At 35.6% G+C, this 17434-nt stretch overlaps 65 non-coding genes across 65 annotated transcripts; all 65 read right to left on the bottom strand.

Annotated features, from left to right (window-relative positions):
• Positions 1-58: 58 nt before the first annotated feature.
• Positions 59-177, bottom strand: LOC145299819 (5S ribosomal RNA). Its single transcript, XR_013872063.1, has one exon. It is a non-coding gene; the product is annotated as a 5S ribosomal RNA (ribosomal RNA).
• A 149-nt stretch (positions 178-326) lies between these two features.
• On the bottom strand, positions 327-445 carry LOC145301343 (5S ribosomal RNA). Its single transcript, XR_013873502.1, has one exon. It is a non-coding gene; the product is annotated as a 5S ribosomal RNA (ribosomal RNA).
• Positions 446-596: 151 nt separating this feature from the next.
• On the bottom strand, positions 597-715 carry LOC145301332 (5S ribosomal RNA). Its single transcript, XR_013873501.1, has one exon. It is a non-coding gene; the product is annotated as a 5S ribosomal RNA (ribosomal RNA).
• A 151-nt stretch (positions 716-866) lies between these two features.
• On the bottom strand, positions 867-985 carry LOC145301320 (5S ribosomal RNA). Its single transcript, XR_013873500.1, has one exon. It is a non-coding gene; the product is annotated as a 5S ribosomal RNA (ribosomal RNA).
• Positions 986-1131: 146 nt separating this feature from the next.
• Positions 1132-1250, bottom strand: LOC145301309 (5S ribosomal RNA). The gene has a single exon (XR_013873499.1). It is a non-coding gene; the product is annotated as a 5S ribosomal RNA (ribosomal RNA).
• A 149-nt stretch (positions 1251-1399) lies between these two features.
• Positions 1400-1518, bottom strand: LOC145301298 (5S ribosomal RNA). The gene has a single exon (XR_013873495.1). It is a non-coding gene; the product is annotated as a 5S ribosomal RNA (ribosomal RNA).
• Positions 1519-1669: 151 nt separating this feature from the next.
• On the bottom strand, positions 1670-1788 carry LOC145299818 (5S ribosomal RNA). Its single transcript, XR_013872062.1, has one exon. It is a non-coding gene; the product is annotated as a 5S ribosomal RNA (ribosomal RNA).
• A 149-nt stretch (positions 1789-1937) lies between these two features.
• On the bottom strand, positions 1938-2056 carry LOC145301286 (5S ribosomal RNA). Its single transcript, XR_013873484.1, has one exon. It is a non-coding gene; the product is annotated as a 5S ribosomal RNA (ribosomal RNA).
• A 151-nt stretch (positions 2057-2207) lies between these two features.
• On the bottom strand, positions 2208-2326 carry LOC145301275 (5S ribosomal RNA). The gene has a single exon (XR_013873473.1). It is a non-coding gene; the product is annotated as a 5S ribosomal RNA (ribosomal RNA).
• A 151-nt stretch (positions 2327-2477) lies between these two features.
• LOC145301263 (5S ribosomal RNA) lies at positions 2478-2596 on the bottom strand. Its single transcript, XR_013873462.1, has one exon. It is a non-coding gene; the product is annotated as a 5S ribosomal RNA (ribosomal RNA).
• Positions 2597-2744: 148 nt separating this feature from the next.
• Positions 2745-2863, bottom strand: LOC145301251 (5S ribosomal RNA). Its single transcript, XR_013873451.1, has one exon. It is a non-coding gene; the product is annotated as a 5S ribosomal RNA (ribosomal RNA).
• A 149-nt stretch (positions 2864-3012) lies between these two features.
• LOC145301238 (5S ribosomal RNA) lies at positions 3013-3131 on the bottom strand. The gene has a single exon (XR_013873439.1). It is a non-coding gene; the product is annotated as a 5S ribosomal RNA (ribosomal RNA).
• Positions 3132-3282: 151 nt separating this feature from the next.
• Positions 3283-3401, bottom strand: LOC145301227 (5S ribosomal RNA). The gene has a single exon (XR_013873428.1). It is a non-coding gene; the product is annotated as a 5S ribosomal RNA (ribosomal RNA).
• Positions 3402-3552: 151 nt separating this feature from the next.
• LOC145300846 (5S ribosomal RNA) lies at positions 3553-3671 on the bottom strand. Its single transcript, XR_013873056.1, has one exon. It is a non-coding gene; the product is annotated as a 5S ribosomal RNA (ribosomal RNA).
• Positions 3672-3820: 149 nt separating this feature from the next.
• On the bottom strand, positions 3821-3939 carry LOC145301216 (5S ribosomal RNA). The gene has a single exon (XR_013873417.1). It is a non-coding gene; the product is annotated as a 5S ribosomal RNA (ribosomal RNA).
• Positions 3940-4090: 151 nt separating this feature from the next.
• Positions 4091-4209, bottom strand: LOC145301205 (5S ribosomal RNA). Its single transcript, XR_013873406.1, has one exon. It is a non-coding gene; the product is annotated as a 5S ribosomal RNA (ribosomal RNA).
• Positions 4210-4360: 151 nt separating this feature from the next.
• LOC145301194 (5S ribosomal RNA) lies at positions 4361-4479 on the bottom strand. The gene has a single exon (XR_013873395.1). It is a non-coding gene; the product is annotated as a 5S ribosomal RNA (ribosomal RNA).
• Positions 4480-4628: 149 nt separating this feature from the next.
• Positions 4629-4747, bottom strand: LOC145301118 (5S ribosomal RNA). The gene has a single exon (XR_013873319.1). It is a non-coding gene; the product is annotated as a 5S ribosomal RNA (ribosomal RNA).
• Positions 4748-4896: 149 nt separating this feature from the next.
• Positions 4897-5015, bottom strand: LOC145301183 (5S ribosomal RNA). The gene has a single exon (XR_013873384.1). It is a non-coding gene; the product is annotated as a 5S ribosomal RNA (ribosomal RNA).
• Positions 5016-5166: 151 nt separating this feature from the next.
• Positions 5167-5285, bottom strand: LOC145299817 (5S ribosomal RNA). The gene has a single exon (XR_013872061.1). It is a non-coding gene; the product is annotated as a 5S ribosomal RNA (ribosomal RNA).
• Positions 5286-5434: 149 nt separating this feature from the next.
• Positions 5435-5553, bottom strand: LOC145301172 (5S ribosomal RNA). The gene has a single exon (XR_013873373.1). It is a non-coding gene; the product is annotated as a 5S ribosomal RNA (ribosomal RNA).
• Positions 5554-5704: 151 nt separating this feature from the next.
• Positions 5705-5823, bottom strand: LOC145301161 (5S ribosomal RNA). Its single transcript, XR_013873362.1, has one exon. It is a non-coding gene; the product is annotated as a 5S ribosomal RNA (ribosomal RNA).
• Positions 5824-5974: 151 nt separating this feature from the next.
• Positions 5975-6093, bottom strand: LOC145301150 (5S ribosomal RNA). Its single transcript, XR_013873351.1, has one exon. It is a non-coding gene; the product is annotated as a 5S ribosomal RNA (ribosomal RNA).
• A 149-nt stretch (positions 6094-6242) lies between these two features.
• Positions 6243-6361, bottom strand: LOC145300512 (5S ribosomal RNA). Its single transcript, XR_013872730.1, has one exon. It is a non-coding gene; the product is annotated as a 5S ribosomal RNA (ribosomal RNA).
• Positions 6362-6510: 149 nt separating this feature from the next.
• On the bottom strand, positions 6511-6629 carry LOC145301139 (5S ribosomal RNA). The gene has a single exon (XR_013873340.1). It is a non-coding gene; the product is annotated as a 5S ribosomal RNA (ribosomal RNA).
• A 149-nt stretch (positions 6630-6778) lies between these two features.
• Positions 6779-6897, bottom strand: LOC145300392 (5S ribosomal RNA). Its single transcript, XR_013872617.1, has one exon. It is a non-coding gene; the product is annotated as a 5S ribosomal RNA (ribosomal RNA).
• A 149-nt stretch (positions 6898-7046) lies between these two features.
• On the bottom strand, positions 7047-7165 carry LOC145301127 (5S ribosomal RNA). The gene has a single exon (XR_013873328.1). It is a non-coding gene; the product is annotated as a 5S ribosomal RNA (ribosomal RNA).
• Positions 7166-7316: 151 nt separating this feature from the next.
• LOC145301116 (5S ribosomal RNA) lies at positions 7317-7435 on the bottom strand. The gene has a single exon (XR_013873317.1). It is a non-coding gene; the product is annotated as a 5S ribosomal RNA (ribosomal RNA).
• A 151-nt stretch (positions 7436-7586) lies between these two features.
• Positions 7587-7705, bottom strand: LOC145301105 (5S ribosomal RNA). The gene has a single exon (XR_013873306.1). It is a non-coding gene; the product is annotated as a 5S ribosomal RNA (ribosomal RNA).
• A 149-nt stretch (positions 7706-7854) lies between these two features.
• Positions 7855-7973, bottom strand: LOC145301094 (5S ribosomal RNA). Its single transcript, XR_013873295.1, has one exon. It is a non-coding gene; the product is annotated as a 5S ribosomal RNA (ribosomal RNA).
• Positions 7974-8124: 151 nt separating this feature from the next.
• Positions 8125-8243, bottom strand: LOC145301083 (5S ribosomal RNA). Its single transcript, XR_013873284.1, has one exon. It is a non-coding gene; the product is annotated as a 5S ribosomal RNA (ribosomal RNA).
• A 151-nt stretch (positions 8244-8394) lies between these two features.
• Positions 8395-8513, bottom strand: LOC145301072 (5S ribosomal RNA). Its single transcript, XR_013873273.1, has one exon. It is a non-coding gene; the product is annotated as a 5S ribosomal RNA (ribosomal RNA).
• A 151-nt stretch (positions 8514-8664) lies between these two features.
• LOC145301061 (5S ribosomal RNA) lies at positions 8665-8783 on the bottom strand. Its single transcript, XR_013873262.1, has one exon. It is a non-coding gene; the product is annotated as a 5S ribosomal RNA (ribosomal RNA).
• A 151-nt stretch (positions 8784-8934) lies between these two features.
• On the bottom strand, positions 8935-9053 carry LOC145301049 (5S ribosomal RNA). The gene has a single exon (XR_013873251.1). It is a non-coding gene; the product is annotated as a 5S ribosomal RNA (ribosomal RNA).
• Positions 9054-9202: 149 nt separating this feature from the next.
• LOC145301038 (5S ribosomal RNA) lies at positions 9203-9321 on the bottom strand. The gene has a single exon (XR_013873240.1). It is a non-coding gene; the product is annotated as a 5S ribosomal RNA (ribosomal RNA).
• A 151-nt stretch (positions 9322-9472) lies between these two features.
• Positions 9473-9591, bottom strand: LOC145301026 (5S ribosomal RNA). Its single transcript, XR_013873229.1, has one exon. It is a non-coding gene; the product is annotated as a 5S ribosomal RNA (ribosomal RNA).
• Positions 9592-9740: 149 nt separating this feature from the next.
• On the bottom strand, positions 9741-9859 carry LOC145301014 (5S ribosomal RNA). Its single transcript, XR_013873217.1, has one exon. It is a non-coding gene; the product is annotated as a 5S ribosomal RNA (ribosomal RNA).
• A 151-nt stretch (positions 9860-10010) lies between these two features.
• Positions 10011-10129, bottom strand: LOC145299816 (5S ribosomal RNA). Its single transcript, XR_013872060.1, has one exon. It is a non-coding gene; the product is annotated as a 5S ribosomal RNA (ribosomal RNA).
• Positions 10130-10278: 149 nt separating this feature from the next.
• On the bottom strand, positions 10279-10397 carry LOC145301003 (5S ribosomal RNA). The gene has a single exon (XR_013873206.1). It is a non-coding gene; the product is annotated as a 5S ribosomal RNA (ribosomal RNA).
• Positions 10398-10548: 151 nt separating this feature from the next.
• LOC145300991 (5S ribosomal RNA) lies at positions 10549-10667 on the bottom strand. The gene has a single exon (XR_013873195.1). It is a non-coding gene; the product is annotated as a 5S ribosomal RNA (ribosomal RNA).
• Positions 10668-10818: 151 nt separating this feature from the next.
• Positions 10819-10937, bottom strand: LOC145300979 (5S ribosomal RNA). The gene has a single exon (XR_013873184.1). It is a non-coding gene; the product is annotated as a 5S ribosomal RNA (ribosomal RNA).
• A 149-nt stretch (positions 10938-11086) lies between these two features.
• Positions 11087-11205, bottom strand: LOC145300968 (5S ribosomal RNA). Its single transcript, XR_013873173.1, has one exon. It is a non-coding gene; the product is annotated as a 5S ribosomal RNA (ribosomal RNA).
• Positions 11206-11354: 149 nt separating this feature from the next.
• On the bottom strand, positions 11355-11473 carry LOC145300956 (5S ribosomal RNA). The gene has a single exon (XR_013873162.1). It is a non-coding gene; the product is annotated as a 5S ribosomal RNA (ribosomal RNA).
• A 149-nt stretch (positions 11474-11622) lies between these two features.
• Positions 11623-11741, bottom strand: LOC145299919 (5S ribosomal RNA). Its single transcript, XR_013872160.1, has one exon. It is a non-coding gene; the product is annotated as a 5S ribosomal RNA (ribosomal RNA).
• Positions 11742-11890: 149 nt separating this feature from the next.
• Positions 11891-12009, bottom strand: LOC145300944 (5S ribosomal RNA). Its single transcript, XR_013873151.1, has one exon. It is a non-coding gene; the product is annotated as a 5S ribosomal RNA (ribosomal RNA).
• A 149-nt stretch (positions 12010-12158) lies between these two features.
• On the bottom strand, positions 12159-12277 carry LOC145300933 (5S ribosomal RNA). Its single transcript, XR_013873140.1, has one exon. It is a non-coding gene; the product is annotated as a 5S ribosomal RNA (ribosomal RNA).
• Positions 12278-12428: 151 nt separating this feature from the next.
• LOC145300922 (5S ribosomal RNA) lies at positions 12429-12547 on the bottom strand. The gene has a single exon (XR_013873129.1). It is a non-coding gene; the product is annotated as a 5S ribosomal RNA (ribosomal RNA).
• A 151-nt stretch (positions 12548-12698) lies between these two features.
• Positions 12699-12817, bottom strand: LOC145300910 (5S ribosomal RNA). The gene has a single exon (XR_013873118.1). It is a non-coding gene; the product is annotated as a 5S ribosomal RNA (ribosomal RNA).
• A 151-nt stretch (positions 12818-12968) lies between these two features.
• Positions 12969-13087, bottom strand: LOC145300274 (5S ribosomal RNA). The gene has a single exon (XR_013872504.1). It is a non-coding gene; the product is annotated as a 5S ribosomal RNA (ribosomal RNA).
• A 149-nt stretch (positions 13088-13236) lies between these two features.
• Positions 13237-13355, bottom strand: LOC145300898 (5S ribosomal RNA). Its single transcript, XR_013873106.1, has one exon. It is a non-coding gene; the product is annotated as a 5S ribosomal RNA (ribosomal RNA).
• A 151-nt stretch (positions 13356-13506) lies between these two features.
• On the bottom strand, positions 13507-13625 carry LOC145300886 (5S ribosomal RNA). Its single transcript, XR_013873095.1, has one exon. It is a non-coding gene; the product is annotated as a 5S ribosomal RNA (ribosomal RNA).
• A 151-nt stretch (positions 13626-13776) lies between these two features.
• On the bottom strand, positions 13777-13895 carry LOC145300875 (5S ribosomal RNA). The gene has a single exon (XR_013873084.1). It is a non-coding gene; the product is annotated as a 5S ribosomal RNA (ribosomal RNA).
• Positions 13896-14046: 151 nt separating this feature from the next.
• LOC145299641 (5S ribosomal RNA) lies at positions 14047-14165 on the bottom strand. The gene has a single exon (XR_013871892.1). It is a non-coding gene; the product is annotated as a 5S ribosomal RNA (ribosomal RNA).
• Positions 14166-14316: 151 nt separating this feature from the next.
• Positions 14317-14435, bottom strand: LOC145299418 (5S ribosomal RNA). Its single transcript, XR_013871675.1, has one exon. It is a non-coding gene; the product is annotated as a 5S ribosomal RNA (ribosomal RNA).
• Positions 14436-14584: 149 nt separating this feature from the next.
• On the bottom strand, positions 14585-14703 carry LOC145300863 (5S ribosomal RNA). The gene has a single exon (XR_013873073.1). It is a non-coding gene; the product is annotated as a 5S ribosomal RNA (ribosomal RNA).
• A 152-nt stretch (positions 14704-14855) lies between these two features.
• On the bottom strand, positions 14856-14975 carry LOC145300552 (5S ribosomal RNA). The gene has a single exon (XR_013872768.1). It is a non-coding gene; the product is annotated as a 5S ribosomal RNA (ribosomal RNA).
• A 150-nt stretch (positions 14976-15125) lies between these two features.
• On the bottom strand, positions 15126-15244 carry LOC145300852 (5S ribosomal RNA). Its single transcript, XR_013873062.1, has one exon. It is a non-coding gene; the product is annotated as a 5S ribosomal RNA (ribosomal RNA).
• A 151-nt stretch (positions 15245-15395) lies between these two features.
• LOC145300841 (5S ribosomal RNA) lies at positions 15396-15514 on the bottom strand. Its single transcript, XR_013873051.1, has one exon. It is a non-coding gene; the product is annotated as a 5S ribosomal RNA (ribosomal RNA).
• A 151-nt stretch (positions 15515-15665) lies between these two features.
• LOC145300829 (5S ribosomal RNA) lies at positions 15666-15784 on the bottom strand. Its single transcript, XR_013873040.1, has one exon. It is a non-coding gene; the product is annotated as a 5S ribosomal RNA (ribosomal RNA).
• A 151-nt stretch (positions 15785-15935) lies between these two features.
• On the bottom strand, positions 15936-16054 carry LOC145299815 (5S ribosomal RNA). Its single transcript, XR_013872059.1, has one exon. It is a non-coding gene; the product is annotated as a 5S ribosomal RNA (ribosomal RNA).
• A 149-nt stretch (positions 16055-16203) lies between these two features.
• On the bottom strand, positions 16204-16322 carry LOC145299551 (5S ribosomal RNA). The gene has a single exon (XR_013871804.1). It is a non-coding gene; the product is annotated as a 5S ribosomal RNA (ribosomal RNA).
• Positions 16323-16473: 151 nt separating this feature from the next.
• LOC145300818 (5S ribosomal RNA) lies at positions 16474-16592 on the bottom strand. The gene has a single exon (XR_013873029.1). It is a non-coding gene; the product is annotated as a 5S ribosomal RNA (ribosomal RNA).
• Positions 16593-16743: 151 nt separating this feature from the next.
• On the bottom strand, positions 16744-16862 carry LOC145300807 (5S ribosomal RNA). The gene has a single exon (XR_013873018.1). It is a non-coding gene; the product is annotated as a 5S ribosomal RNA (ribosomal RNA).
• A 149-nt stretch (positions 16863-17011) lies between these two features.
• LOC145300796 (5S ribosomal RNA) lies at positions 17012-17130 on the bottom strand. Its single transcript, XR_013873007.1, has one exon. It is a non-coding gene; the product is annotated as a 5S ribosomal RNA (ribosomal RNA).
• A 152-nt stretch (positions 17131-17282) lies between these two features.
• On the bottom strand, positions 17283-17402 carry LOC145300551 (5S ribosomal RNA). Its single transcript, XR_013872767.1, has one exon. It is a non-coding gene; the product is annotated as a 5S ribosomal RNA (ribosomal RNA).
• Between the last annotated feature and the right edge of the window lie 32 nt (positions 17403-17434).

Raw genomic sequence — 17434 nt, 5'->3', positions numbered from 1 at the left:
ATATTTTACATTAAAATCGAACGCATTTTTATGAGTTTTTCCAAAAATTCAGGGGAAATGCTTACAGCACCTGGTATTCCCAAGCGGTCACCCATCTAAGTACTGACCAGGCTCTACGTTACTTAACTTCGGGGATCGGACGAGAACCGGTGTTTTCAACGTGATATGGCCGTAAGCGAAGAAGTGCCATAATTTTAACTATTACAATTTCAATATTTATTTACCAAATCTGATAATTTAATGATACTTTATTTGTTTTTTTTACCTAATATTTTACATTAAAATCGAACGCATTTTTATGAGTTTTTCCAAAAATTCAGGGGAAATGCTTACAGCACCTGGTATTCCCAAGCGGTCACCCATCTAAGTACTGACCAGGCTCTACGTTGCTTAACTTCGGGGATCGGACGAGAACCGGTGTTTTCAACGTGATATGGCCGTAAGCGAAGACGTGCCATAATTTTAACTATTACAATTTCAATATTTATTTACCAAATCTGATAATGTAATGATATTTTGTTTTTTGTTTTTTTATCTAATATTTTACATTAAAATCGAACGCATTTTTATGAGTTTTTCCAAAAATTCAGGGGAAATGCTTACAGCACCTGGTATTCCCAAGCGGTCACCCATCTAAGTACTGACCAGGCTCTACGTTGCTTAACTTCGGGGATCGGACGAGAACCGGTGTTTTCAACGTGATATGGCCGTAAGCGAAGACGTGCCATAATTTTAACTATTACAATTTCAATATTTATTTACCAAATCTGATAATGTAATGATATTTTGTTTTTTGTTTTTTTATCTAATATTTTACATTAAAATCGAACGCATTTTTATGAGTTTTTCCAAAAATTCAGGGGAAATGCTTACAGCACCTGGTATTCCCAAGCGGTCACCCATCTAAGTACTGACCAGGCTCTACGTTGCTTAACTTCGGGGATCGGACGAGAACCGGTGTTTTCAACGTGATATGGCCGTAAGCGAAGACGTGCCATAATTACTATTACAATTTCAATATTTATTTACCAAATCTGATAATTTAATGATACTTTAATTGTTTTTTTTACCTAATATTTTACATTAAAATCGAACGCATTTTTATGCGTTTTTCCAAAAATTCAGGGGAAATGCTTACAGCACCTGGTATTCCCAAGCGGTCACCCATCTAAGTACTGACCAGGCTCTACGTTGCTTAACTTCGGGGATCGGACGAGAACCGGTGTTTTCAACGTGATATGGCCGTAAGCGAAGACGTGCCATAATTTTAACTATTACAATTTTAATATTTATTTACCAAATCTGATAATTTAATGATACTTTAATTGTTTTTGTTACCTAATATTTTACATTAAAATCGAACGCATTTTTATGAGTTTTTCCAAAAATTCAGGGGAAATGCTTACAGCACCTGGTATTCCCAAGCGGTCACCCATCTAAGTACTGACCAGGCTCTACGTTGCTTAACTTCGGGGATCGGACGAGAACCGGTGTTTTCAACGTGATATGGCCGTAAGCGAAGACGTGCCATAATTTTAACTATTACAATTTCAATATTTATTTACCAAATCTGATAATGTAATTATATTTTGTTTTTTGTTTTTTTATCTAATATTTTACATTAAAATCGAACGCATTTTTATGAGTTTTTCCAAAAATTCAGGGGAAATGCTTACAGCACCTGGTATTCCCAAGCGGTCACCCATCTAAGTACTGACCAGGCTCTACGTTACTTAACTTCGGGGATCGGACGAGAACCGGTGTTTTCAACGTGATATGGCCGTAAGCGAAGTAGTGCCATAATTTTAACTATTACAATTTCAATATTTATTTACCAAATCTGATAATTTAATGATACTTTATTTGTTTTTTTTACCTAATATTTTACATTAAAATCGAACGCATTTTTATGAGTTTTTCCAAAAATTCAGGGGAAATGCTTACAGCACCTGGTATTCCCAAGCGGTCACCCATCTAAGTACTGACCAGGCTCTACGTTGCTTAACTTCGGGGATCGGACGAGAACCGGTGTTTTCAACGTGATATGGCCGTAAGCGAAGACGTGCCATAATTTTAACTATTACAATTTCAATATTTATTTACCAAATCTGATAATGTAATGATATTTTGTTTTTTGTTTTTTTATCTAATATTTTACATTAAAATCGAACGCATTTTTATGAGTTTTTCCAAAAATTCAGGGGAAATGCTTACAGCACCTGGTATTCCCAAGCGGTCACCCATCTAAGTACTGACCAGGCTCTACGTTGCTTAACTTCGGGGATCGGACGAGAACCGGTGTTTTCAACGTGATATGGCCGTAAGCGAAGACGTGCCATAATTTTAACTATTACAATTTCAATATTTATTTACCAAATCTGATAATGTAATGATATTTTGTTTTTTGTTTTTTTATCTAATATTTTACATTAAAATCGAACGCATTTTTATGAGTTTTTCCAAAACTTCAGGGGAAATGCTTACAGCACCTGGTATTCCCAAGCGGTCACCCATCTAAGTACTGACCAGGCTCTACGTTGCTTAACTTCGGGGATCGGACGAGAACCGGTGTTTTCAACGTGATATGGCCGTAAGCGAAGACGTGCCATAATTTTAACTATTACAATTTCAATATTTATTTACCAAATCTGATAATTTAATGATACTTTAATTGTTTGTTTACCTAATATTTTACATTAAAATCGAACGCATTTTTATGAGTTTTTCCAAAAATTCAGGGGAAATGCTTACAGCACCTGGTATTCCCAAGCGGTCACCCATCTAAGTACTGACCAGGCTCTACGTTGCTTAACTTCGGGGATCGGACGAGAACCGGTGTTTTCAACGTGATATGGCCGTAAGCGAAGACGTGCCATAATTTTAACTATTACAATTTTAATATTTATTTACCAAATCTGATAATTTAATGATACTTTAATTGTTTTTGTTACCTAATATTTTACATTAAAATCGAACGCATTTTTATGAGTTTTTCCAAAAATTCAGGGGAAATGCTTACAGCACCTGGTATTCCCAAGCGGTCACCCATCTAAGTACTGACCAGGCTCTACGTTGCTTAACTTCGGGGATCGGACGAGAACCGGTGTTTTCAACGTGATATGGCCGTAAGCGAAGACGTGCCATAATTTTAACTATTACAATTTCAATATTTATTTACCAAATCTGATAATGTAATGATATTTTGTTTTTTGTTTTTTTATCTAATATTTTACATTAAAATCGAACGCATTTTTATGAGTTTTTCCAAAAATTCAGGGGAAATGCTTACAGCACCTGGTATTCCCAAGCGGTCACCCATCTAAGTACTGACCAGGCTCTACGTTGCTTAACTTCGGGGATCGGACGAGAACCGGTGTTTTCAACGTGATATGGCCGTAAGCGAAGACGTGCCATAATTTTAACTATTACAATTTCAATATTTATTTACCAAATCTGATAATGTAATGATATTTTGTTTTTTGTTTTTTTATCTAATATTTTACATTAAAATCGAACGCATTTTTATGAGTTTTTCCAAAAATTCAGGGGAAATGCTTACAGCACCTGGTATTCCCAAGCGGTCACCCATCTAAGTACTGACCAGGCTCTACGTTACTAAACTTCGGGGATCGGACGAGAACCGGTGTTTTCAACGTGATATGGCCGTAAGCGAAGAAGTGCCATAATTTTAACTATTACAATTTCAATATTTATTTACCAAATCTGATAATTTAATGATACTTTATTTGTTTTTTTTACCTAATATTTTACATTAAAATCGAACGCATTTTTATGAGTTTTTCCAAAAATTCAGGGGAAATGCTTACAGCACCTGGTATTCCCAAGCGGTCACCCATCTAAGTACTGACCAGGCTCTACGTTGCTTAACTTCGGGGATCGGACGAGAACCGGTGTTTTCAACGTGATATGGCCGTAAGCGAAGACGTGCCATAATTTTAACTATTACAATTTCAATATTTATTTACCAAATCTGATAATGTAATGATATTTTGTTTTTTGTTTTTTTATCTAATATTTTACATTAAAATCGAACGCATTTTTATGAGTTTTTCCAAAAATTCAGGGGAAATGCTTACAGCACCTGGTATTCCCAAGCGGTCACCCATCTAAGTACTGACCAGGCTCTACGTTGCTTAACTTCGGGGATCGGACGAGAACCGGTGTTTTCAACGTGATATGGCCGTAAGCGAAGACGTGCCATAATTTTAACTATTACAATTTCAATATTTATTTACCAAATCTGATAATGTAATGATATTTTGTTTTTTGTTTTTTTATCTAATATTTTACATTAAAATCGAACGCATTTTTATGAGTTTTTCCAAAACTTCAGGGGAAATGCTTACAGCACCTGGTATTCCCAAGCGGTCACCCATCTAAGTACTGACCAGGCTCTACGTTGCTTAACTTCGGGGATCGGACGAGAACCGGTGTTTTCAACGTGATATGGCCGTAAGCGAAGACGTGCCATAATTTTAACTATTACAATTTCAATATTTATTTACCAAATCTGATAATTTAATGATACTTTAATTGTTTTTTTTACCTAATATTTTACATTAAAATCGAACGCATTTTTATGAGTTTTTCCAAAAATTCAGGGGAAATGCTTACAGCACCTGGTATTCCCAAGCGGTCACCCATCTAAGTACTGACAAGGCTCTACGTTGCTTAACTTCGGGGATCGGACGAGCACCGGTGTTTTCAACGTGATATGGCCGTAAGCGAAGACGTGCCATAATTTTAACTATTACAATTTCAATATTTATTTACCAAATCTGATAATTTAATGATACTTTAATTGTTTTTGTTACCTAATATTTTACATTAAAATCGAACGCATTTTTATGAGTTTTTCCAAAAATTCAGGGGAAATGCTTACAGCACCTGGTATTCCCAAGCGGTCACCCATCTAAGTACTGACCAGGCTCTACGTTGCTTAACTTCGGGGATCGGACGAGAACCGGTGTTTTCAACGTGATATGGCCGTAAGCGAAGACGTGCCATAATTTTAACTATTACAATTTCAATATTTATTTACCAAATCTGATAATGTAATTATATTTTGTTTTTTGTTTTTTTATCTAATATTTTACATTAAAATCGAACGCATTTTTATGAGTTTTTCCAAAAATTCAGGGGAAATGCTTACAGCACCTGGTATTCCCAAGCGGTCACCCATCTAAGTACTGACCAGGCTCTACGTTACTTAACTTCGGGGATCGGACGAGAACCGGTGTTTTCAACGTGATATGGCCGTAAGCGAAGAAGTGCCATAATTTTAACTATTACAATTTCAATATTTATTTACCAAATCTGATAATTTAATGATACTTTATTTGTTTTTTTTACCTAATATTTTACATTAAAATCGAACGCATTTTTATGAGTTTTTCCAAAAATTCAGGGGAAATGCTTACAGCACCTGGTATTCCCAAGCGGTCACCCATCTAAGTACTGACCAGGCTCTACGTTGCTTAACTTCGGGGATCGGACGAGAACCGGTGTTTTCAACGTGATATGGCCGTAAGCGAAGACGTGCCATAATTTTAACTATTACAATTTCAATATTTATTTACCAAATCTGATAATGTAATGATATTTTGTTTTTTGTTTTTTTATCTAATATTTTACATTAAAATCGAACGCATTTTTATGAGTTTTTCCAAAAATTCAGGGGAAATGCTTACAGCACCTGGTATTCCCAAGCGGTCACCCATCTAAGTACTGACCAGGCTCTACGTTGCTTAACTTCGGGGATCGGACGAGAACCGGTGTTTTCAACGTGATATGGCCGTAAGCGAAGACGTGCCATAATTTTAACTATTACAATTTCAATATTTATTTACCAAATCTGATAATGTAATGATATTTTGTTTTTTGTTTTTTTATCTAATATTTTACATTAAAATCGAACGCATTTTTATGAGTTTTTCCAAAACTTCAGGGGAAATGCTTACAGCACCTGGTATTCCCAAGCGGTCACCCATCTAAGTACTGACCAGGCTCTACGTTGCTTAACTTCGGGGATCGGACGAGAACCGGTGTTTTCAACGTGATATGGCCGTAAGCGAAGACGTGCCATAATTTTAACTATTACAATTTCAATATTTATTTACCAAATCTGATAATTTAATGATACTTTAATTGTTTTTTTTACCTAATATTTTACATTAAAATCGAACGCATTTTTATGAGTTTTTCCAAAAATTCAGGGGAAATGCTTAAAGCACCTGGTATTCCCAAGCGGTCACCCATCTAAGTACTGACCAGGCTCTACGTTGCTTAACTTCGGGGATCGGACGAGAACCGGTGTTTTCAACGTGATATGGCCGTAAGCGAAGACGTGCCATAATTTTAACTATTACAATTTTAATATTTATTTACCAAATCTGATAATTTAATGATACTTTAATTGTTTTTGTTACCTAATATTTTACATTAAAATCGAACGCATTTTTATGAGTTTTTCCAAAAATTCAGGGGAAATGCTTACAGCACCTGGTATTCCCAAGCGGTCACCCATCTAAGTACTGACCAGGCTCTACGTTGCTTAACTTCGGGGATCGGACGAGAACCGGTGTTTTCAACGTGATATGGCCGTAAGCGAAGACGTGCCATAATTTTAACTATTACAATTTCAATATTTATTTACCAAATCTGATAATTTAATGATACTTTAATTGTTTTTTTTACCTAATATTTTACATTAAAATCGAACGCATTTTTATGAGTTTTTCCAAAAATTCAGGGGAAATGTTTACAGCACCTGGTATTCCCAAGCGGTCACCCATCTAAGTACTGACCAGGCTCTACGTTGCTTAACTTCGGGGATCGGACGAGAACCGGTGGTTTCAACGTGATATGGCCGTAAGCGAAGACGTGCCATAATTTTAACTATTACAATTTCAATATTTATTTACCAAATCTGATAATTTAATGATACTTTAATTGTTTTTTTTACCTAATATTTTACATTAAAATCGAACGCATTTTTATGAGTTTTTCCAAAAATTCAGGGGAAATGCTTACAGCACCTGGTATTCCCAAGCGGTCACCCATCTAAGTACTGACCAGGCTCTACGTTGCTTAACTTCGGGGATCGGACGAGAACCGGTGTTTTCAACGTGATATGGCCGTAAGCGAAGACGTGCCATAATTTTAACTATTACAATTTCAATATTTATTTACCAAATCTGATAATGTAATGATATTTTGTTTTTTGTTTTTTTATCTAATATTTTACATTAAAATCGAACGCATTTTTATGAGTTTTTCCAAAAATTCAGGGGAAATGCTTACAGCACCTGGTATTCCCAAGCGGTCACCCATCTAAGTACTGACCAGGCTCTACGTTGCTTAACTTCGGGGATCGGACGAGAACCGGTGTTTTCAACGTGATATGGCCGTAAGCGAAGACGTGCCATAATTTTAACTATTACAATTTCAATATTTATTTACCAAATCTGATAATGTAATGATATTTTGTTTTTTGTTTTTTTATCTAATATTTTACATTAAAATCGAACGCATTTTTATGAGTTTTTCCAAAAATTCAGGGGAAATGCTTACAGCACCTGGTATTCCCAAGCGGTCACCCATCTAAGTACTGACCAGGCTCTACGTTGCTTAACTTCGGGGATCGGACGAGAACCGGTGTTTTCAACGTGATATGGCCGTAAGCGAAGACGTGCCATAATTTTAACTATTACAATTTCAATATTTATTTACCAAATCTGATAATTTAATGATACTTTAATTGTTTTTTTTACCTAATATTTTACATTAAAATCGAACGCATTTTTATGAGTTTTTCCAAAAATTCAGGGGAAATGCTTACAGCACCTGGTATTCCCAAGCGGTCACCCATCTAAGTACTGACCAGGCTCTACGTTGCTTAACTTCGGGGATCGGACGAGAACCGGTGTTTTCAACGTGATATGGCCGTAAGCGAAGACGTGCCATAATTTTAACTATTACAATTTCAATATTTATTTACCAAATCTGATAATGTAATGATATTTTGTTTTTTGTTTTTTTATCTAATATTTTACATTAAAATCGAACGCATTTTTATGAGTTTTTCCAAAAATTCAGGGGAAATGCTTACAGCACCTGGTATTCCCAAGCGGTCACCCATCTAAGTACTGACCAGGCTCTACGTTGCTTAACTTCGGGGATCGGACGAGAACCGGTGTTTTCAACGTGATATGGCCGTAAGCGAAGACGTGCCATAATTTTAACTATTACAATTTCAATATTTATTTACCAAATCTGATAATGTAATGATATTTTGTTTTTTGTTTTTTTATCTAATATTTTACATTAAAATCGAACGCATTTTTATGAGTTTTTCCAAAAATTCAGGGGAAATGCTTACAGCACCTGGTATTCCCAAGCGGTCACCCATCTAAGTACTGACCAGGCTCTACGTTGCTTAACTTCGGGGATCGGACGAGAACCGGTGTTTTCAACGTGATATGGCCGTAAGCGAAGACGTGCCATAATTTTAACTATTACAATTTCAATATTTATTTACCAAATCTGATAATGTAATGATATTTTCTTTTTTGTTTTTTTATCTAATATTTTACATTAAAATCGAACGCATTTTTATGAGTTTTTCCAAAACTTCAGGGGAAATGCTTACAGCACCTGGTATTCCCAAGCGGTCACCCATCTAAGTACTGACCAGGCTCTACGTTGCTTAACTTCGGGGATCGGACGAGAACCGGTGTTTTCAACGTGATATGGCCGTAAGCGAAGACGTGCCATAATTTTAACTATTACAATTTCAATATTTATTTACCAAATCTGATAATGTAATGATATTTTGTTTTTTGTTTTTTTATCTAATATTTTACATTAAAATCGAACGCATTTTTATGAGTTTTTCCAAAAATTCAGGGGAAATGCTTACAGCACCTGGTATTCCCAAGCGGTCACCCATCTAAGTACTGACCAGGCTCTACGTTGCTTAACTTCGGGGATCGGACGAGAACCGGTGTTTTCAACGTGATATGGCCGTAAGCGAAGACGTGCCATAATTTTAACTATTACAATTTTAATATTTATTTACCAAATCTGATAATTTAATGATACTTTAATTGTTTTTGTTACCTAATATTTTACATTAAAATCGAACGCATTTTTATGAGTTTTTCCAAAAATTCAGGGGAAATGCTTACAGCACCTGGTATTCCCAAGCGGTCACCCATCTAAGTACTGACCAGGCTCTACGTTGCTTAACTTCGGGGATCGGACGAGAACCGGTGTTTTCAACGTGATATGGCCGTAAGCGAAGACGTGCCATAATTTTAACTATTACAATTTCAATATTTATTTACCAAATCTGATAATGTAATGATATTTTGTTTTTTGTTTTTTTATCTAATATTTTACATTAAAATCGAACGCATTTTTATGAGTTTTTCCAAAAATTCAGGGGAAATGCTTACAGCACCTGGTATTCCCAAGCGGTCACCCATCTAAGTACTGACCAGGCTCTACGTTGCTTAACTTCGGGGATCGGACGAGAACCGGTGTTTTCAACGTGATATGGCCGTAAGCGAAGACGTGCCATAATTTTAACTATTACAATTTTAATATTTATTTACCAAATCTGATAATTTAATGATACTTTAATTGTTTTTGTTACCTAATATTTTACATTAAAATCGAACGCATTTTTATGAGTTTTTCCAAAAATTCAGGGGAAATGCTTACAGCACCTGGTATTCCCAAGCGGTCACCCATCTAAGTACTGACCAGGCTCTACGTTGCTTAACTTCGGGGATCGGACGAGAACCGGTGTTTTCAACGTGATATGGCCGTAAGCGAAGACGTGCCATAATTTTAACTATTACAATTTCAATATTTATTTACCAAATCTGATAATGTAATTATATTTTGTTTTTTGTTTTTTTATCTAATATTTTACATTAAAATCGAACGCATTTTTATGAGTTTTTCCAAAAATTCAGGGGAAATGCTTACAGCACCTGGTATTCCCAAGCGGTCACCCATCTAAGTACTGACCAGGCTCTACGTTACTTAACTTCGGGGATCGGACGAGAACCGGTGTTTTCAACGTGATATGGCCGTAAGCGAAGAAGTGCCATAATTTTAACTATTACAATTTCAATATTTATTTACCAAATCTGATAATTTAATGATACTTTATTTGTTTTTTTTACCTAATATTTTACATTAAAATCGAACGCATTTTTATGAGTTTTTCCAAAAATTCAGGGGAAATGCTTACAGCACCTGGTATTCCCAAGCGGTCACCCATCTAAGTACTGACCAGGCTCTACGTTGCTTAACTTCGGGGATCGGACGAGAACCGGTGTTTTCAACGTGATATGGCCGTAAGCGAAGACGTGCCATAATTTTAACTATTACAATTTCAATATTTATTTACCAAATCTGATAATGTAATGATATTTTGTTTTTTGTTTTTTTATCTAATATTTTACATTAAAATCGAACGCATTTTTATGAGTTTTTCCAAAAATTCAGGGGAAATGCTTACAGCACCTGGTATTCCCAAGCGGTCACCCATCTAAGTACTGACCAGGCTCTACGTTGCTTAACTTCGGGGATCGGACGAGAACCGGTGTTTTCAACGTGATATGGCCGTAAGCGAAGACGTGCCATAATTTTAACTATTACAATTTCAATATTTATTTACCAAATCTGATAATGTAATGATATTTTGTTTTTTGTTTTTTTATCTAATATTTTACATTAAAATCGAACGCATTTTTATGAGTTTTTCCAAAAATTCAGGGGAAATGCTTACAGCACCTGGTATTCCCAAGCGGTCACCCATCTAAGTACTGACCAGGCTCTACGTTGCTTAACTTCGGGGATCGGACGAGAACCGGTGTTTTCAACGTGATATGGCCGTAAGCGAAGACGTGCCATAATTTTAACTATTACAATTTCAATATTTATTTACCAAATCTGATAATTTAATGATACTTTAATTGTTTTTTTTACCTAATATTTTACATTAAAATCGAACGCATTTTTATGAGTTTTTCCAAAAATTCAGGGGAAATGCTTACAGCACCTGGTATTCCCAAGCGGTCACCCATCTAAGTACTGACCAGGCTCTACGTTGCTTAACTTCGGGGATCGGACGAGAACCGGTGTTTTCAACGTGATATGGCCGTAAGCGAAGACGTGCCATAAATTTAACTATTACAATTTTAATATTTATTTACCAAATCTGATAATTTAATGATACTTTAATTGTTTTTGTTACCTAATATTTTACATTAAAATCGAACGCATTTTTATGAGTTTTTCCAAAAATTCAGGGAAAATGCTTACAGCACCTGGTATTCCCAAGCGGTCACCCATCTAAGTACTGACCAGGCTCTACGTTGCTTAACTTCGGGGATCGGACGAGAACCGGTGTTTTCAACGTGATATGGCCGTAAGCGAAGACGTGCCATAATTTTAACTATTACAATTTCAATATTTATTTACCAAATCTGATAATTTAATGATACTTTAATTGTTTTTTTTACCTAATATTTTACATTAAAATCGAACGCATTTTTATGAGTTTTTCCAAAAATTCAGGGGAAATGTTTACAGCACCTGGTATTCCCAAGCGGTCACCCATCTAAGTACTGACCAGGCTCTACGTTGCTTAACTTCGGGGATCGGACGAGAACCGGTGTTTTCAACGTGATATGGCCGTAAGCGAAGACGTGCCATAATTTTAACTATTACAATTTCAATATTTATTTACCAAATCTGATAATTTAATGATACTTTAATTGTTTTTTTTACCTAATATTTTACATTAAAATCGAACGCATTTTTATGAGTTTTTCCAAAAATTCAGGGGAAATGCTTACAGCACCTGGTATTCCCAAGCGGTCACCCATCTAAGTACTGACCAGGCTCTACGTTGCTTAACTTCGGGGATCGGACGAGAACCGGTGTTTTCAACGTGATATGGCCGTAAGCGAAGACGTGCCATAATTTTAACTATTACAATTTCAATATTTATTTACCAAATCTGATAATTTAATGATACTTTAATTGTTTTTTTTACCTAATATTTTACATTAAAATCGAACGCATTTTTATGAGTTTTTCCAAAAATTCAGGGGAAATGCTTACAGCACCTGGTATTCCCAAGCGGTCACCCATCTAAGTACTGACCAGGCTCTACGTTGCTTAACTTCGGGGATCGGACGAGAACCGGTGTTTTCAACGTGATATGGCCGTAAGCGAAGACGTGCCATAATTTTAACTATTACAATTTCAATATTTATTTACCAAATCTGATAATGTAATGATATTTTGTTTTTTGTTTTTTTATCTAATATTTTACATTAAAATCGAACGCATTTTTATGAGTTTTTCCAAAAATTCAGGGGAAATGCTTACAGCACCTGGTATTCCCAAGCGGTCACCCATCTAAGTACTGACCAGGCTCTACGTTGCTTAACTTCGGGGATCGGACGAGAACCGGTGTTTTCAACGTGATATGGCCGTAAGCGAAGACGTGCCATAATTTTAACTATTACAATTTCAATATTTATTTACCAAATCTGATAATGTAATGATATTTTGTTTTTTGTTTTTTTATCTAATATTTTACATTAAAATCGAACGCATTTTTATGAGTTTTTCCAAAAATTCAGGGGAAATGCTTACAGCACCTGGTATTCCCAAGCGGTCACCCATCTAAGTACTGACCAGGCTCTACGTTGCTTAACTTCGGGGATCGGACGAGAACCGGTGTTTTCAACGTGATATGGCCGTAAGCGAAGACGTGCCATAATTTTAACTATTACAATTTCAATATTTATTTACCAAATCTGATAATGTAATTATATTTTGTTTTTTGTTTTTTTATCTAATATTTTACATTAAAATCGAACGCATTTTTATGAGTTTTTCCAAAAATTCAGGGGAAATGCTTACAGCACCTGATATTCCCAAGCGGTCACCCATCTAAGTACTGACCAGGCTCTACGTTACTTAACTTCGGGGATCGGACGAGAACCGGTGTTTTCAACGTGATATGGCCGTAAGCGAAGAAGTGCCATAATTTTAACTATTACAATTTCAATATTTATTTACCAAATCTGATAATTTAATGATACTTTATTTGTTTTTTTTACCTAATATTTTACATTAAAATCGAACGCATTTTTATGAGTTTTTCCAAAAATTCAGGGGAAATGCTTACAGCACCTGGTATTCCCAAGCGGTCACCCATCTAAGTACTGACCAGGCTCTACGTTGCTTAACTTCGGGGATCGGACGAGAACCGGTGTTTTCAACGTGATATGGCCGTAAGCGAAGACGTGCCATAATTTTAACTATTACAATTTCAATATTTATTTACCAAATCTGATAATGTAATGATATTTTGTTTTTTGTTTTTTTATCTAATATTTTACATTAAAATCGAACGCATTTTTATGAGTTTTTCCAAAAATTCAGGGGAAATGCTTACAGCACCTGGTATTCCCAAGCGGTCACCCATCTAAGTACTGACCAGGCTCTACGTTGCTTAACTTCGGGGATCGGACGAGAACCGGTGTTTTCAACGTGATATGGCCGTAAGCGAAGACGTGCCATAATTTTAACTATTACAATTTCAATATTTATTTACCAAATCTGATAATGTAATGATATTTTGTTTTTTGTTTTTTTATCTAATATTTTACATTAAAATCGAACGCATTTTTATGAGTTTTTCCAAAACTTCAGGGGAAATGCTTACAGCACCTGGTATTCCCAAGCGGTCACCCATCTAAGTACTGACCAGGCTCTACGTTGCTTAACTTCGGGGATCGGACGAGAACCGGTGTTTTCAACGTGATATGGCCGTAAGCGAAGACGTGCCATAATTTTAACTATTACAATTTTAATATTTATTTACCAAATCTGATAATGTAATGATATTTTGTTTTTTGTTTTTTTATCTAATATTTTACATTAAAATCGAACGCATTTTTATGAGTTTTTCCAAAAATTCAGGGGAAATGCTTACAGCACCTGGTATTCCCAAGCGGTCACCCATCTAAGTACTGACCAGGTTCTACGTTGCTTAACTTCGGGGATCGGACGAGAACCGGTGTTTTCAACGTGATATGGCCGTAAGCGAAGACGTGCCATAATTTTAACTATTACAATTTCAATATTTATTTACCAAATCTGATAATGTAATGATATTTTGTTTTTTGTTTTTTTATCTAATATTTTACATTAAAATCGAACGAATTTTTATGAGTTTTTCCAAAAATTAAGGGGAAACGCTTACAGCACCTGGTATTCCCAAGCGGTCACCCATCTAAGTACTGACCAGGCTCTACGTTGCTTAACTTCGGGGATCGGACGAGAACCGGTGTTTTCAACGTGATATGGCCGTAAGCGAAGAAGTGCGATAATTTTAACTATTACAATTTCAATATTTATTTACCAAATCTGATAATTTAATGATACTTTATTTCTTTTTTTTACCTACTATTTTACATTAAAATCGAACGCATTTTTATGAGTTTTTCCAAAAATTCAGGGGAAATGCTTACAGCACCTGGTATTCCCAAGCGGTCACCCATCTAAGTACTGACCAGGCTCTACGTTGCTTAACTTCGGGGATCGGACGAGAACCGGTGTTTTCAACGTGATATGGCCGTAAGCGAAGACGTGCCATAATTTTAACTATTACAATTTCAATATTTATTTACCAAATCTGATAATGTAATGATATTTTGTTTTTTGTTTTTTTTATCTAATATTTTACATTAAAATCGAACGCATTTTTATGAGTTTTTCCAAAAATTCAGGGGAAATGCTTACAGCACCTGGTATTCCCAAGCGGTCACCCATCTAAGTACTGACCAGGCTCTACGTTGCTTAACTTCGGGGGATCGGACGAGAACCGGTGTTTTCAACGTGATATGGCCGTAAGCGAAGAAGTGCGATAATTTTAACTATTACAATTTCAATATTTGTTTACCAAATCTGATAATTTAATGATACTTTATTTGTTTTTTTTAATCTAATATTTTACATTAAAATCGAACGCATTTTTATGAGTTTTTCCAAAAATTCAGGGGAAATGCTTACAGCACCTGGTATTCCCAAGCGGTCACCCATCTAAGTACTGACCAGGCTCTACGTTGCTTAACTTCGGGGATCGGACGAGAACCGGTGTTTTCAACGTGATATGGCCGTAAGCGAAGACGTGCCATAATTTTAACTATTAAAATTTCAATATTTATTTACCAAATCTGATAATGTAATGATATTTTGTTTTTTGTTTTTTTATCTAATATTTTACATTAAAATCGAACGCATTTTTATGAGTTTTTCCAAAAATTCAGGGGAAATGCTTACAGCACCTGGTATTCCCAAGCGGTCACCCATCTAAGTACTGACCAGGCTCTACGTTGCTTAACTTCGGGGATCGGACGAGAACCGGTGTTTTCAACGTGATATGGCCGTAAGCGAAGACGTGCCATAATTTTAACTATTACAATTTCAATATTTATTTACCAAATCTGATAATGTAATGATATTTTGTTTTTTGTTTTTTTATCTAATATTTTACATTAAAATCGAACGCATTTTTATGAGTTTTTCCAAAAATTCAGGGGAAATGCTTACAGCACCTGGTATTCCCAAGCGGTCACCCATCTAAGTACTGACCAGGCTCTACGTTGCTTAACTTCGGGGATCGGACGAGAACCGGTGTTTTCAACGTGATATGGCCGTAAGCGAAGACGTGCCATAATTTTAACTATTACAATTTCAATATTTATTTACCAAATCTGATAATGTAATTATATTTTGTTTTTTGTTTTTTTATCTAATATTTTACATTAAAATCGAACGCATTTTTATGAGTTTTTCCAAAAATTCAGGGGAAATGCTTACAGCACCTGGTATTCCCAAGCGGTCACCCATCTAAGTACTGACCAGGCTCTACGTTACTTAACTTCGGGGATCGGACGAGAACCGGTGTTTTCAACGTGATATGGCCGTAAGCGAAGAAGTGCCATAATTTTAACTATTACAATTTCAATATTTATTTACCAAATCTGATAATTTAATGATACTTTATTTGTTTTTTTTACCTAATATTTTACATTAAAATCGAACGCATTTTTATGAGTTTTTCCAAAAATTCAGGGGAAATGCTTACAGCACCTGGTATTCCCAAGCGGTCACCCATCTAAGTACTGACCAGGCTCTACGTTGCTTAACTTCGGGGATCGGACGAGAACCGGTGGTTTCAACGTGATATGGCCGTAAGCGAAGACGTGCCATAATTTTAACTATTAAAATTTCAATATTTATTTACCAAATCTGATAATGTAATGATATTTTGTTTTTTGTTTTTTTATCTAATATTTTACATTAAAATCGAACGCATTTTTATGAGTTTTTCCAAAAATTCAGGGGAAATGCTTACAGCACCTGGTATTCCCAAGCGGTCACCCATCTAAGTACTGACCAGGCTCTACGTTGCTTAACTTCGGGGATCGGACGAGAACCGGTGTTTTCAACGTGATATGGCCGTAAGCGAAGACGTGCCATAATTTTAACTATTACAATTTCAATATTTATTTACCAAATCTGATAATGTAATGATATTTTGTTTTTTGTTTTTTTATCTAATATTTTACATTAAAATCGAACGCATTTTTATGAGTTTTTCCAAAACTTCAGGGGAAATGCTTACAGCACCTGGTATTCCCAAGCGGTCACCCATCTAAGTACTGACCAGGCTCTACGTTGCTTAACTTCGGGGATCGGACGAGAACCGGTGTTTTCAACGTGATATGGCCGTAAGCGAAGAAGTGCGATAATATTAACTATTACAATTTCAATATTTATTTACCAAATCTGATAATTTAATGATACTTTATTTCTTTTTTTTACCTACTATTTTACATTAAAATCGAACGCATTTTTATGAGTTTTTCCAAAAATTCAGGGGAAATGCTTACAGCACCTGGTATTCCCAAGCGGTCACCCATCTAAGTACTGACCAGGCTCTACGTTGCTTAACTTCGGGGATCGGACGAGAACCGGTGTTTTCAACGTGATATGGCCGTAAGCGAAGACGTGCCATAATTTTAACTATTACAATTTCAATATTTATTTACCAAATCTGATAATGTAATGATATTTTGTTTTTTGTTTTTTTTATCTAATATTTTACATTAAAATCGAACGCATTTTTATGAGTTTTTCCAAAAATTCAGGGGAAATGCTTACAGCACCTGGTATTCCCAAGCGGTCACCCATCTAAGTACTGACCAGGCTCTACGTTGCTTAACTTCGGGGGATCGGACGAGAACCGGTGTTTTCAACGTGATATGGCCGTAAGCGAAGAAGTGCGATAATTTTAACTATTACAATT

This window comes from Euprymna scolopes, chromosome 18 (assembly GCF_053919585.1).
Source record: "Euprymna scolopes isolate OS-2025 chromosome 18, ASM5391958v1, whole genome shotgun sequence".
NCBI lineage: Eukaryota > Metazoa > Mollusca > Cephalopoda > Sepiida > Sepiolidae > Euprymna > Euprymna scolopes.
Note: the sequence above shows the minus strand (reverse complement) of the source record. Positions and strands in the feature narration are given on the sequence as shown.